We start from the raw sequence: 12,026 nt of genomic DNA, 5'->3' as shown, positions 1-12,026 counted from the left end.
CTTGGCCCCATCAACCAAGCCTACTGCCTGGGCCTCCTTCTCCAGCTAGGTTTAGGGAGGGGGCCAGGAAAGCAGGGGACTGTGCTCCTCCTAGCTAAAGCCACTTGTTAATAGGCCTTAGATTCCTTTATCCCTGGGGAAAGGAAGGTAGCAATGAGCTCTCTTCTCCACCCCCCTCCACCGTGCCTCCCAGCAGGGCCAGGGAGGACAGCCATTAGTGTGTGCCTCAGCAGACAATGGGGAGGAGAAGTCTCCAGAGCAAAGGACAACTGCAGCAATTAGAATGCAGGGAGGTTCAGAAGCTATTTAACTGGGTGACCCCTGAGGTCGCTGCATCTGACTCCCATCCCTGGATAAATATTGTATGAGAGGGGAGGGGGTGAGCGAGGGAGCCGGAATGCTGCTCCTCCTTCCACTCCTTTCCCCACCCCATGCGCTGCCTCCAGCCACATACACCAGGAACATTATTTACAGTCCTGACAGTCAGAACAATCACTCTGCTAACCAAGAGGGAATGGACAAAGTCGACTTACCAAAAATTGACTATGGCAATTGAAGAAGAAACCAGAGCTGAGCCAACACAGATGCAAGGCTCCCTCCACAATCTGGGTCCAGCCGAAGCAAATATTCTGTCACCCCAAAACCCCAAACTACTGGCAGGTGAGGCTGGTCTCAATGGCAGAGAGTAAATCAGAAAAATAGAGCATCCTTCCACCTTTCGGGGGCCCCACAGTGAAAAATTCCTGGCTCTCATCATTACCTAGGTGCTCCTTGGAAAAAATGGGAGTCCTAGCTACCTGCCCAGAGGAAGCCAAACCAGCTACATGCCACTTGTCCAGCTTGCCCCTTAGCTGACCTAGTCGGGTAAGGCCAAGAGCAAGAAAGTCAGATATCGCAGGAAGGGGTCAGGGTGGGGGAAGAAGAGAGTGTTTGAGAGCAGGCTGTGCCTCAGCCCCCACATGCACCGCTCCTCCAGTCCTGCTCTAATGCACCCTGACATGCCTCTGAAGACAGAGAGCTGTTTGCAGTCAGCACCGTGATTTGTTAGTAATTATTTCCATGGTGTCACATTGCTGTCACTCTGTTAACAAAGAGACAGGCTGCCTCGGGCTGCCTGCGAGAAAGAATCGCAGAGAAAAAGGCCTGTCAGGCTCCCGGGATTCTCTGGGCTGGCTGGCTTTCTTCCCCAAACCAACGTCCTCGCAAGCTTTGGAAGAAACAGTTTTACAGAACTATCAAGTCTGAGTTGTGTCACCCTTTAGCCAGGGACACTGAGAATTTATCCCACCCACTCACAGTTGCCCTTCCCAAAGCCCCACAAAGCTAAGCCCCCAGAGTCCACAAATCATTCAGGCATGGGCCACTATGCCAGTTGAAGCCTTGAGTTCCCTGGCCTTCAAATCCTAAGACCTCTGCTCCCTGACTCATCTTCTTCACTGGGGTGTTCACAGCCTCTCATGTGCTCTTAGAAACCTGACCAAAGAAACCTAATTCAGACCAAACAGAAGCAGACACCCTAATGGCATGGCTGGGGAATAAGAAGAATATGATGACAGGGTATCTTTGCCTCTTGCATCTGCCAGCCCCAGTTCAGGAGCATAGTGGCTCAGGTGCCAACACCCCTGTAGCCTTCACGTGCCTCTGCATCTGTGAAGAGACACTTGCGGAGCTGTCTCCGCATGTGACCTGTCTTTCCCAGTGCCTGGATCTGCACAGCATCTGCACTAGGAGAACTGGTGGTTTGCTTTAGCACAAAGTAATGTCTCCATTACCCTGGCTGGGAATTAGAGAACAGATTGGCAAGTGCTGACAAAACAGAGGTCACTCACCTTACAGGCATGGAAAGTTGGAGATTAATTCTCTCCTCTCACAGAGGGAATCAGACTCCAGGATAGTGGAAGGGAAGCACCAATACTGAGAAACCCTTTCACTGCCAAGCAGCAGCAGCTAATGCCACCTGTACCAATATCAGCAGAAAAGGCAGATAAAAGGCCACAAGCCCTAGAGAAGTCCTGCCAAGGTGGCAAGGCCCTCGCCATCTAGCTCCTGCAGAATCCCAAAGGACAGAAGAGCCTGGACAAGACTAAGATTCTTCAAGCATTAGATCCAAAAGGCAGACAGCTGCAAGCACTGGAATGCAAACTCCATGAAGGCAGGATGTTTGGGAAGTTTTCTTTCTATATTCACTGCTGTATCCTTAATACCTAGAGCAGTGCAGGGCACATAGCAGGTAGTCAACACATCTGCTGAAAGAATAAATAAATGAGTCAATACAGCTCAAAGGCCACTTCCACAGGGGCCCGTCTCTCCCTATCACAAGGCCTCGAGAAGAGGGAGGCCAGTGTGGGTTCCAGAATAGACAGGGAAGACCACATGGCCAAAGGACTGGAATTAGGTTTGAAAGGGTGAGGGGGATTGGGACAAGCTGATGGACATAGGGAGATTCTCATATTAAATTGAAGATTCACATATTCATTCAGCAAACACACACTAAATAACTCAATAAAGTATAAGAGATGTTCCAACAAAAAAATAAAATGTAGTATAATACGAAGGAATACTACACAGAAATATAATAAAAAGCCTAAATTCTTTTTACATACAATGCACATGAATCTCCTATACATTATGTTATGCAAAAGAAGTCAGACACAGGTCGGGTGCGGTGTGTCTCATGCCTGTAATCTCAGCACTTTGGGAGGCCAAAGCAGGCAGATTGCTTGAGCTCAGGAGTTCGAGACCAGCCTGGGCAATGTGGCAAAACCCTGTCTCCACAAAAAAAATACAAAACCTAGCTGGGTGCAGTGCACGTGCCTATAGTCCCAGCTACTCGGAAGGTTGAGGTGAGAGCATGACTTGAGCCCAGGAGGTAGAGGTTGCAGTGAGCCAAAATCACACCACTGAACTCTAGCCTGGGTGAAAGAAGTCAGACACAAAAGAGGATGCCTTGCGTGACTCCGTTTATACGAAAGCCAAGATTAGGTAAAAACTAACCAAAACTAAAAGAAGTCAAAACGGTGGTTAGTTGGCAAGGGGAAGGCATCACTGACTGGGAAGAGCCACAAGGGAACTTTCTGGGATGATGAAAAAGGTTCTTGATCTTGAGCTAGGTGGTTGTTACCCAGGTGTATACTTGTATAAAAATATATTGAGCTATACACTTCACATTTGTATATTTATGCATCTGCACCTATTTTATACCTCAATTTTTTTTTTAAGAGACAGGGGCTTACTCTGCTGTCCAGGCTGGAGTACAGTGGCACAATCATAGCTCAATGCAGCCTCAAACTCCTGGGATCAAGCAATCCTCCAGCCTCAGCCTCCTGAGTAGCTAGGATTATAGGCATGTGCCACCACACCAGGTTATACATATACATATATATATGTGTGTGTGTATATATATATATATATATATATATATATATTCTAATAGAGACGGGGCCATGCTACCCCAGGCTGGCCTCAAACTCCTGGCCTCAACAATCCCGCTTCAGCCTCCCAAAGCACTGGGATTCCAGGTGTAGGCCACTGTGCCAGGCCTTAATTTTCTTTAAAGACCCCAAAACAAGCTGATGCTCAAAAAGTGCTTTTAAAAAAACATAGATCTAAACAATATCTCATACAAAGGAAAATATTTTCCAGGAGCACCAGTGGTTCCTTCTTGGAGCTTGGGAAAAAAAGTCCTCCAGCCTTCATTCTCTATCTGACAGAGGTCAGAAAGGCCCAAGCAAATGGCCAAGGCCTAGGAAGCTGAAAAACGTTCAAAATACAAAAGAGTAGAGCCCAGGTCCCCCACCTAGGAGGTTGTGACCTGGTGGGAGGCTGCATGGAACCTCTATTCCATGCCAGGTAAGCTATAGGAAAGCAGAGAGAGGTCATACAGTGCAGCCAGGTGTCCAGCTGGTTCTGAGGCCCTCTGAAGCAGCCTGGATTCTGCCACAGAGCACAGAACCAGAATTCCAAAGACTGCCCTGAAGAGCCACCAACATAGGATCCAATTTGTCTTCCTGACAAACCAGGCAGAGACTGGCTGAGTTAGCCCAACTCTGGGCTAAGGTGAAAGTCTCAGAACATATAGCCCCTCCAGCCAGCAAGGAGGAGGTGACAAGACTCTCATCTATGGTCAAGGGGAGAGCCTCATATCAAATCCAGGGCCAGAACCAAGGCAGCAACACTCACTTCTGGACCAGTTAAGCAGTAAAGAACCACTCAGTTATCAACTCAGGCCAAAGCATGAGGCTCCTACTGCCTTGAACATCTTGAAGCCTGATCAGTCATTAAGCAAGTATCTTTATCTTTTATCAGCGTTTTCACTGAGCAGAATTTCCATTCCAGGGGTTCCTATAATCACTACAATGATTTAGATCCTCTGACACCTTCCTAGGGGGTGAGGAAATGAGGCTGCCACTGGGGTTCCACCCTACAGCCTAGAAGTACCCAGAAAGTAAAACGCCAGAGGCCCTGTCTGCCACATAGGGGCTGTGCTTGTTGACCAGACAGCAGAGCTTCTCTTCCAGCCCCCACTGAGGCACAAAGTCCTTCCAGAGCAGAGCAACTATCCCAAACTCAGGCTCCGAAGGAAGGACACAGGGTGAGATGCCTGTTGACTTGCAGCTCCAGGATCACATGGATAAGTGTGAAGGGAGCTAAGGTTGGGAACCAGAAGAGATGCTTTGGCTCCAAAGAAACCTGCTCCTACCCTCAGGCCTGCATCTAGGAAATGGTTAATCCCCAGCCAAGCCCACCATCAGGAGCCCCTTTAGTGCCAGTTCTGGGCCCGGGGACATGCGCAGGAGGGGGCTTTCACGTTTGTGAGTAGGCTAGCCCCAGGGGCATCAGGCAGAGGCGGAGCACCTCTCGTTCCTCCAAGCCCAAGAACTCTCAGCCCAAGGAGCTGTCAGGCTAACGAGGCTACCCCACCACCACTCCATCTGAGCGTGGCAGGCTGCACCGCACGACTGGCTTCAGGTGGCTCTTCTTTAATTAATGGCATCCCGGGCTCTGCAGGGAGCTTCACCCCACAATGAATGGCCCTCTCTCATTAGAGGCAAGCCTGCCATGATGTATTCAGGGTGAGGGCCAGGATTCATTTCCCTGTCTGTGGGTTGGGGATGTGAGGGAGGGGAGAGGCAGCAGGGAGAGATTTATATCGAGTGACTTGGATTAGCTGCAGCTGAAACATGACCCCATCAACTCACGCTGCCTTCTTGGGGCTAACCCGGTGCACCTCTGCTGACGAGAGGGCTCCAGGGAAACTGAAGGGAGGGCAGAAGGTCTGGTTCCCATTCTCTCTGAGCTCAGACTATAACTCTAAGTCCCAGAATTCCTATACAATCTTCAGAACCTCCACCCGTGCCCCCACTGTGCACTGGGAGCCTGGGCTGATTCTGAGCCGACCTTACCCATCAAGAGACTTTTTATGGCCAGGAAGCTGACCCACTGCCCTCATGCCCACAGGACTGAGACCCTGACTACGGCCTCAGTTGACTCTTCTGCTTTGGCAGAAGGCAATACCCTCATTCCTTACCTCACAGAAGGAGGCCATGACATAGTTTGCCCCCATAACTGCCACCTGGATAGGACCCAAATATGTTCCGCCACAGGGCATCTCAGACCTCAGGCCACCCTGCACTAGGGAAAAGGCTCCAGTCTGACACAAAAACATGCCATCAGTCATTACCTCACTATGATGATCCATCACGATGAACCCAACCTCCAGGGTGGGGAGGCTCTGGGCACACTAGTCTCCTTCCCTCCACTGCCCTGACCCACCCACTCCAATGGCTGAGCAGGGGAATTGGTGCCCTTCTAGGCAAAAAAAAAAAAAAAAACTGGGGCCTTTGGCTATCCAAGTTTCAAATGCACTTCTCACAGACTTGGAAAGAAAGTCACCCTGCACTGTGCTAGCCACATAGGTGGTTGTAGGCCTAGGAGCTAGGTTGATTCAGACTGGTAGCAAACAGCACACAGTCCTACAAATTCCTCATGCAAATATCACTAAACTTGACTTTCAACTTTGCTTGTGCTTGGAAGAAAAATACTTCAGAACCTGCCCTCTTTCCATTCTCGGCCCCCTTAGAATGTCCAATTCACTAAGAGAGCTGGAGGGTGGGCTTTCACCTGTCCCTGTCAGCCAATCAGAAGGCTGCCTGGCAGGCCTGCTGTGTCCCTAGGAAGGCCAGGCAATGCCTATCATCTGCACGCATTCACTTCATGTAATCCATGCTTCTTCCTGGCCCTTGTGGAGGAGCATTTATATCTCTTTCCTTCCCTACTCAGAAAGAGATGTAGCTCAGTTCCGCTTTGCTAAGCCCTATTTGGCAATATGTCTAAACACATGCAAACTTAATTAACTCAGGAGGGGAGCCCAAGAGCTTGCAAGGACAGATAAAAGTAATGGGAAATGAGACAAGTCAAGGCTGGCAGGGAGTTCTTACTCAAGCCCCTTCCCCCAGCAGGCTGCTAATCAAAGGTGATGCAGTTCAGTGCTGATACCAACTGGCACACCTGTGGGCAAGGGGCAAGGCTCTTGGGAGCCTGGTGACACGGTGCGATGCCCCATGTGCTTCCAAACATAAATACAGAATAGAGGTGTCCAAAGTGATGCTGGCTGAGGTTTCCTTAAAACAGATTTGAAGATTCATTAACTTGTAACCCTTCGAGGAGACTCTCAGGCAGCCCCAAATCATACCCACCACATCTCCTGGCCAACTAGGCTCCCATATCAAATGAACTTAACAGTCCAACCCCTACCAATACCAAATGAGGAACCAACAGCCTAGGGTGTCAGAAAACATCCCGAGGCTCTGCCACTCGGTGCGAACAAAGGAGAGGAGGAGGGTATTCCCACCGTGTATCACCAAACCACAGCCATGGAGGAGGATGGACAGACAGGACGTTCATTAAACACATGGTTCTAGAGTCAGAATGCCCAGGTTCAAAGCCCTGCCCTGCCACAAACAGGTTATGTGTCCTTGACAAATTACTTACCTCTCTAGGTGTCAGTTTCCTCATCTGTTAAAAAAGGGTTATAAAATGAACTTATTCCACAGAACTGTGGTAAGGACTAAATGACATCATATGAGTAAACAGCACAACAGGGCTCCTGGTAAATAATAAGTGCTCAATAAACAGTGTCTCTCTTTATTCTCTGATGTTCACTTTTCCAGGAGTCCCAACCCTCTGTTTCGGAGGCACAAATCTCTCAGAGAAAGCATTTTGCACTGCTCCTGGGACCAAGTTCCTCCTCCCTGGCCTAAGCCTGTGGGCTATCTCACCCAGTACCCACCATGGAGGGCCCAACACACAGTGGCAGTGAGGAAATCCAGGGCTTCCTGACATTAGCAGCATAATTCTCTAACCCTTAACATTCAGGCTGGTGTAGCAAGGCCTAAGAATTGCTCCTCTAGTCCATTTGTCCTGTACACTGGCAATGAATGCTTCCTGAATCTACCTACTAACAGTCCTCTGTCGTTCTTCCTGAGCAGAGATTCCACAGGAACATTCCATTACTTAGTTGTCACTTATTCAACAATTATTTATTGAACAACTACTACATGTCAAGCCTTGTCCTTGTCCTAGGGTTACAACAGTGCTCACAATGTAGTGCAAGAGACAGACAAGTAGAGGCAGCCACAGCACCATTTTATGTATTAATGTGTACATGTGCTCCAGGAAAACAAAGGAAGGCACCTAGAGAAAGAAGAGGGATCACCAGGAACCGGCCAGCTTGTGCATGTGGCTGGTGGGGAGGGGTGCAGGGGTGGCACACAGAATATTGAGAAGTGAGGCTAAAGATGTAAGCAAGAACCTTGAAAGTCCCAATAAATGGTGTGGACTTTACCCTTGAGGGCAAGGGCAAACCTTGAAGGGTATTAAGCCAAGGGGTGACATAATCTGCTGCAATTAGGAGAATGGAATAGAAGCAGCAAAACTGGAGTCAAAAGGGACTAGTTAGAAGACTTTTGTAGCAATCCAAGAAGAATATGATCATCTTGACTGGGCAGGGCAGTAGGGATGGGAAGAAAGGAATAAATCTGAGAACCTCTGGGAGGCAGAATCAACAGGATTTGGCAATTAACTGGTGTGGATAGAGAAGGGATAATTTTCAGATTTCCAACAGAACAACTCAGTAGATGGTGCCAGTCATTATTTGAGGGAATGATGGAGGAAAGGGTGTGAGGAGAAAGATAAACATCTGAGCTTGAAGGGGCCTGTGGACAACTAGGTGGACATGTAGAGTAGGTAGCTGGATATGCAGGTGTGGCGTTTAGGTGGCAGATTAAGCCGATTTCTTTTCTCCAGTTGGAGAAAAAGATTAGAAGACATCAGCATACAGAGGATAGTTGAAGCTATGGCAAAAGATGAGATCACTGATAAGTGTGAATGTGTAGAATAAACAGAAAAGACAACCAGGATAGAAATCAAAGGAACACCACTATTTAAGAAACACCAACATGAAAAAAAGGAAGAAAAGAAGTATTAATATCTACCCAAGTGACTGAGGAGGAGAAGCCAGAGAAACAGAAAACATAACAAAAGTACAGATAAAGATGATTTCAAGAAGATTGCAGTAGTCAGCTGTTGAGCAATGCCAAGAGGACCCAGCCCAACCCGCAGCAAGCATGTCACTAGGCCCCCTTCTAGCCATCTTCTACATCCCCACAGGACAGTCACGACCCCACAGTGCTCACCCAGGTGTGTGGTTCCATCATGGCACCTTTCACTCCAGGTAACAGCAGTCTCTTCAGTGGTCTTGACCGCTTGACAGCAGCCTCGAGGAAACCTCAGTAGCCCCTGCTGAGTGCATGCTCCCCATCTCCAACAGTGACAGTGTAATCTGGGCAAGTATCTTTCCATCTCCAGACCTCCTAAAACCTGAAGTGAACTCCAGGTCCACACCAGTAGAGCACAGCCAGAATGTAGTATGCACACCCCAGCAAGAAGGCAGGGGGGAAAAAGGAAGTCAAATGCCTGCATTTATGTGTTCAACCTCCCTTCTCCCTCCAGGGGGAGGAAAACTTCCTGCTCCAAAACTGAGGCTGAGCCTAAGTGAGGGTCTTCTCACCAGACTCTGAGCAGGCCCCTGGCCCCTATTCCACCAGAGAATAGCATCTGATTCTCCTACCCTCTCTAAAGGGGACTCTTCCTAGACTGCACTAAGGGCCAGGGCCTCCCTCAGGTCAGCTCTTTCCCTCCAGTCTTTCCCTCTTCTCAATCTTCCTTCTTCTCAGACTCAGGGCCCACTGGGAAAGCCTCTAGTCTAGCTTCTCAGCCATGCTGTGCTGTTTGGCTGGTGAACCTGGATCTTCAAGCTACAGGCTAAAATCTAAGTTCCTCAAGTGGGTGCCTGTGCAGGTGTCCCTCCTCAGTCTATACCAGCGCTAACCCCACCACAATAACAAAGATGGAGCCCTCTGAAAGAGGCACTTTCTACCTGGGTAAGCAGAGAAACACCACCAAACCCTATGGGAAGCTTCAAGAAACACCAAGCAAGGTGAAGAAAAAGTAGGGCAGGCAGGGAAGGCAAGCTGACCAAGAGCCAGACCCGCAACAAGTGGTGTTTCTTCAAAAACATTGAGAGGAAAATTAAACCCACACCACTAAATAACAACTCACCTTAGCAGGGTCTGTGACTACACACCAAAGCCCACGTACACCTGGAGAATCAACTCATCTGGCTTTGACAAAAGATGGACATAAAATGATTTGTCAGGATGGGAGCAGATATCTTTTCTCCAGTGGGATTTATGCTGCCACTTCAGTTCCCATTTCTCAGTGCCCCACTTATCAGCCCCTTTCCAACAAAAGTGATGTGAAGCTGCTGGGGAGAGAAGGGGAGGAGGAGGTAAGGACAGCAATGAGAAGGAACTATGGCTTCCGGAAACTAGAGTGTGAAATGAAAATGTTTGCTGAATTCCTAAGACTTAGTTAAATCTGAAAACGGATGTCAAAATAAGAAGTAAGCCACAGACTAACAAGTTGTGAGTGTCAATTTAACACCACCCTTGTCAGGCTCATCTGCAGCCTTTACCAGGCGCATAAAAAGGTGATGGCTCTGACGAGAGCCATATGACGAGCCTCTGCCAAGAGGTTCCAGGAACACCGATTAGCTGTGCGCTGTCACGCAGCACTACTTAGGTTTCCTCTCCGGCTGTTTTTATTTTGTTACACATTTAATTAAGAGCCTTCCCAGCAGTTATGCAGAGACCTGTTTATAAGAGGCAGCCACAGAGCTCCCTCCCCCAAGCCCTGCCACCTGCTTCCTTTCTGAAAACCCTTTTCTGAAGCTTCACCAGCCTTCCCAGTCCAAACCCAAACCAGACAACCAAGTCTGCCCTACCCATCTCTTTTGGAAACTACACGGTCTTAGAATTCAATTCTGTCTAGCTACATGTCTTTAGCTCTCCGAGCCACAGGGGTTTTTGGTTTGTTTCATCTATAAAAGAAAGACAATACCACCACCCACCAGAGATGGTAGTCAGGAGGTGTGGATGCGGCAAGGTATGCGCTCATTAAAACTTGGCTTCCTTTCATATACGGTTGGGTTCCACAACCCAGTCTCTCTTCTTGATGATATCATTTTTCAGGAAGAGGCAGGGCAATCTCCTGAGTCACTAACACCTGTCCAGGGTCCACTGTGCTACAAAACAGGCCAGACCAAAAGAAGACAGCACCCTCTGAAATTCCCTCTCCATCTCATGGGGAGATCAACTCCAAGTTTATAGTCTCCAACCTCATGCACGGGAAAGTTTTCATATACACACATATGTACACATCGTGCACAGTTAAAGTAGAAGATTCTGAAATGCATGTGTTTGGAAGGTGAAGATGCCAAAGAGAGAACAACACTGGATGAAGGCAGTCCTGGGGAGGCTACCTGGAGGAAGTAGAACTCTGGACTGGACCAAAGGGCCTTCCTCCTGGGCCATATGAATCCCAGAATTCTGGGTATCAGCCTGAAACTGGTCCCACCTTGAGTAGCTTCTCTTGGGCTACAGAGATCCACGTCAAGTCCCTTCCTCGCTTTAAGGACTCAAAGCTGCCCAGGATGCCATTAACAAGAACAAGAGCCTTCTTCCTCCACTCCTTCTCCATGGACTCCTTCTGAGTCATATTTGCTTCTAATTCCAGCCTGTATAATTTCCCTGACAAAGAGGTGTCACATGGGAATATGGAGACCCTCTGGAATAAACCAAGAGGGGTGCAGTCAGTGTGTGTACACACCTAAAGGGTATGAGAGATGAGGTCTGTGTGTGCTCATGTGATTTGGGGCCTTTTCTTCCTCCTGTCTCACCTAGAAAGTTGGGGTCCAATAGCAGGCTTGACACCCACCTGGGTACATAACTTCACCTCAATGTCTAGCAACCAAAAGGCTTACAAAGGGCCTTGGTGAGGAGATGACACCTGATGTGGTAGAAAATGTTACTGCAGAGCTACTACACCACACACCTCACAAACATCCCACTTTATGCTCAAAAGTTCAAACACACACACACACACGGAATACCTGTTGCTACCTTCAGTCACAATGAACACAGAGGTAACAGATTCTATGACTCCTCAGCAAACAATGCCCCCACCACCTCCATCCCACTTCAGTTCCCTGGGGGCCATCTGAAGCCATGTATTCATGAGGGCAGACAAGATGCACAAGTGTCAGCCCAGCAAAGAAACTGATTCTGTCTTCCATAACCGGGACAGGATCAGGAGACAAAGGTAAAATAAGCAGTGGGGACAAAGGAGGAAAGAGGAGGCTGGTGGCATGGGCAGCTCCCAGAGCAGCCCTCTCTCATCCCACCACTGGGCTCCTAGTTGGATCACCAGGGTCCTGCAGGCCAGATAAAGGGGCAGCATAGTATAATAGTTAAGAGCAAGGACCTGAGTTTGAATCCTGGCTCTGTGTGTCCTTCGGTAAATTACTTAACCTTTCTGTACCTTTACTTCCTCAGCTATAAAATAGGAAGAATAATAATGCCTACTTTATGTAGTTGATAAATAAGTTACTATATTTCATTACATAATAA

At 48.4% G+C, this 12,026-nt stretch overlaps 1 protein-coding gene across 16 annotated transcripts in view; it reads right to left on the bottom strand.

Annotated features, from left to right (window-relative positions):
* The window catches only part of ERI3 (ERI1 exoribonuclease family member 3), a 134,469-nt gene that overhangs the window by 75,366 nt on the left and 47,077 nt on the right, over positions 1 to 12,026 (bottom strand). The window lies entirely within an intron of this gene.

This window comes from Macaca fascicularis, chromosome 1 (assembly GCF_037993035.2).
Source record: "Macaca fascicularis isolate 582-1 chromosome 1, T2T-MFA8v1.1".
Classification (NCBI taxonomy): Eukaryota; Metazoa; Chordata; class Mammalia; order Primates; family Cercopithecidae; genus Macaca; species Macaca fascicularis.
Note: the sequence above shows the minus strand (reverse complement) of the source record. Positions and strands in the feature narration are given on the sequence as shown.